Consider the following 3,808-nt stretch of genomic DNA (forward strand, 5'->3'; position numbering starts at 1 on the left):
TCTAAAACAACAACTAAAGGAGTAGACAAAAAGTTGGCAAGAACCTGACCCATTTGGCCAAATCCAAGAATGACAACCGGTTCACTGACATTGAAATTCCTTACTTCTGTGCTTTTTCCATTTGTCTCAAACCTTGAATCAATTGCCTCAGCAGCTTTGTGCCCAACGTCATTGAGAAAGGGGGTTAAGGCCATAGACAAAACAACAACTATAATGAGTAGCCTGTTCAACTCAAGTGGCAGGACTCCAAGCCTATTTGCCAGGGAAAAGACGACAAAACATTGAAAACCCCTCAGAAATTCCTTCCGGGATGAAGATCTGGAAAATAGATAGGCCGAAGTTGGTTTTCATTAGACAGAAAGTTACAATTGATATGTATCCAAGGATAAATTACCCACTGCATTGGTTCACGAGTGTGGTTCAGAATAAAACTTGAGCATATCATCATGTAATATGAGAACTCATTTCCTTGGCTTATAAAACCAAGACGTGAAATCTCCAAAGCCAACCGTCCAAGTCCAGCCCCAGGAACCAAGCAACTAGGTGATCTTTCCCTCGAATGATTACTAAATTGCCGTTGAAGTTCTTCAAGAATTGGTTTGTAGCACTGATTACGTTCTGCCTCTCCCTCCGGAGCCCAATCTCGAACTATATTTCTTATAATGCACCGGACCTTATCAACATCAGCAGAAGAGGCATGAAGTTGAAATGCCGGGTCCACAACTATCTGGCTCACTCTTGCTGCAACCACAAGTTACCCTGCTATTACTTCGATCAGACTCAAAATCAACACTTAATTTGTTACCATATGTTTTGAGAGAGGTTGAACCACAGTTGACTGAAGGACATCGACCTTGATAGAGATTCCATTCATCCTGGGCACCGCCTACTTCAAGGTCTGCTTCACCACTTCTACTTCCTCTATGAAGCTCATTTGAACAAGTATTCAGCATCCTATCAGTAGCTAACACATCGTGTTCTTTCAATACATGATAGTTGTGAGAAGTATCTATTTGTGTGCTCTTAGTATGTCCATCAAGACTGCCTTGCAATCCATTGAATTGATGTGCTTCTGCCGGTATTGTTTGAGATTCATCCCGATTCTCATTGTACATTCCAACCTCATATTCGCATGATCCACAGTCTTGGCTCATGTCAAAAGGAGGTTCCAAAAGCCTGGAGCATGTTTAGAACAAAAAATGAGTTTGCAGTGATACACCTTCTAAGCTGTTGATACTTCTTCGGAAGATTTGTAAGAAGTGCCTTGCGCTTAGGTGGAAACCTTGCATATGTCCATCCACAATATGAAACTGCAAGATAGATGAAACTCTTGAAGGGTCTCTTAGCCCCATTCTCAGGCCTTTAGTTGGCCAGCATTTTGTAGCTCGAACCTCCTATAAGTGTAGACTCTGTCAACGCTTCCCTTGTTGATTATTCCCCATTGGCAGGTACATGGCATTGCCCGCAAGTGCAAGCTGCGTAGCATGCTTGTGGTTGGTTCATGTAAATTTTTCCTTGCCCACAGTTTTAAGTACCCACATGTATACATGCCACTGTCATGCATCTGTAAGCCTTTTATGTAAATGCCCATTTTTTGTTTCGTTTGAATGCAGAGATAGGAGCTGATGAAACTGCTGCCATTTGAAGAACTGTAGAGCTTTGGAACATTTTGACAAAATACATATTCTAAAAAAAAAACACATTTAATGATTTCTTCTTCAAAACAGGGTTTTGAAGAAGAATCAATCTCACATTTGATTTGACAAGACGGAGTCTAACAGAAATTTTGAGGGTTTTTGCCTGAATCAGGATCCTAATTCTTCTCTTGTTTGTTTTACAGAGATTCATCAGATCAAGATGGTCGTGACATGGCGTGAACGCTAGCATGAAGAAGAGGATATGGTTGCCTTACATGATCTGGGTATGGTGACTGCATTGCGGAACTGTGGCTTGCTCAAATTCTTCCGCATATCCAGCATGAGGCAACAAATCAATTTGTTGCAATACTTTCTCGATGCATGGGATCCTACCAACCAAGTGTTCCAGATTCGAGGTAAATCCATCCCTTTGACAATTGAGGATATCTACTTCTTGACTAGTTTATCGAGGCGTGGTGCCCCTCTCTCACTATCAGGATCCACCCGTGGAGGTGAATCCGTGAGGGATTATATTTGTCGATTCTGTAGAGATGGATCTCAGCCGAGCAGGGACGGCAAGATCAGTATTCGAGATGTCACTGACCGGTCCTTGAGGACTATCTTATTCACCTTTGCTAGATTGGCTGGTAGTGCGGCTCTTCATTTGGCCAACAGGTCCTATATGCAGTATGCTCTGGAATTCCTTGAACCAAAGGTATTCAATTGGTGTGATGCAGTACTTCTGGTTATAAAAGAACAACTTACCAAGGTGAAGAACGGAAGATCCAAGAACTTTGGTTATGTTTCTTATTATCACCCCAAGAAACACTCCTAGGTTGTAGCTCAGAGATGCTCGGGAACATACAAATTCAACTTATTGTTGCAAATGGATGAATGGAAGGAATGATGCTTGTTCAAGCCAGATAACCACTCCTACTTTGTTTAACTCCAGACATGCGTGAACACCCCCAGACTACCAGGCTTTAGACCACCAATTACTCACAGTTTAAGGATTGGATGAAGGTGGGGAATATTCACCACACCAGCAGATGCACAAGACCATGTGATGGCCGCCTGCAACCAGTAAAGAAGTCTGCAAATCTAATTCCCTAATGCACATACAGGATGCGATCTCTTTGGAATTAGGTGAAAAGAAACCTAAATAGCTTATTCACTGATACATATGAGACTTTAACACAAAGATAGGATGACAACTTCTCTAATACTAAACATCAAGAGCTCATAAATACAACATATCAGGCACAACTTAGAACAGAAGAAGGATGAAAAGTGAGCAAACAACAACAAAAGAAGCTTGTATTAGTTGAAAATGAAGACGAGACACTGCAAGTATCAAAATAGTTACAGTCTCCAGAAGTTGAACCTTACATCAAAACATTAACCATCAACCCTGATTACATCTTCTTTTGGGGTATTTATAGAGTTTCAATACAAAATCACTTGGCCATTCTAAGTATGGAGGGGCCATAATTGGCGACCAACCACATTTAACTGCTTGATGGAGTCTCTGGTGCATTTTCTTGCTTCAGTAGATAAATCTGATCCTTTCCTGCGATCTTTTGTCCTCTCGGGCAGGTGGAGTATCGTATTGGATGAAGTTCCATAACTGTTAAGTGCAGTTATCTTCTCGTGCTTCATCCTTTTCCTTCTCGGCCATACTGTTTATCGAATGTGGTTGTTGGGGAAAAAATGCATCAGGTACTGGTAGGCAGTTGTCTTCATCCTTCGAGTGCACAGAATGGTCAGGGCAAGTGGACTGCATGGCGAACAGACGGGTTGGATGAAGGATGAGGATCAGCCGTCAGATTGAGGGGATGGATGGAAAATATGGCTTGCTGGGGATTATCAGGAAAAGTGGGGCGGAATGAACGTGGGCCGTTGGATCTCGGGCGGACAGATCGAAGGGCTATTGGAAGGAGGAGACGCGCGAGAGTTAACGGGTGGGGACGGAGGATGGGTGGTAAGTGGTATTTGCCCGCACTGGCATTGGGGGTTAGGCGGTAAACGTACAATGGCGTGCGATACCACTCAGAGTGCGACATGTGGCGGCGGGGAAAGGACGAAACCACTTTTCATTGTGCGTTATCGTCCTAGCGTTCGAAGGCGCGGGGAGAGCGATTGCCGTCTGAGCGCGGTGGAGATGATCGGAC

General features: G+C 43.3%; 1 pseudogene; it reads right to left on the bottom strand.

Moving 5' to 3' along the window:
- Positions 1-281: 281 nt before the first annotated feature.
- Positions 282-3,420, bottom strand: LOC149238855 (uncharacterized; annotated as a pseudogene).
- Positions 3,421-3,808: the final 388 nt, after the last annotated feature.

This window comes from Pinus tabuliformis, chromosome 8 (genome assembly GCF_031772625.1).
Source record: "Pinus tabuliformis cultivar Carrire ecotype Pingquan chromosome 8, CPIR1, whole genome shotgun sequence".
NCBI lineage: Eukaryota > Viridiplantae > Streptophyta > Pinopsida > Pinales > Pinaceae > Pinus > Pinus tabuliformis.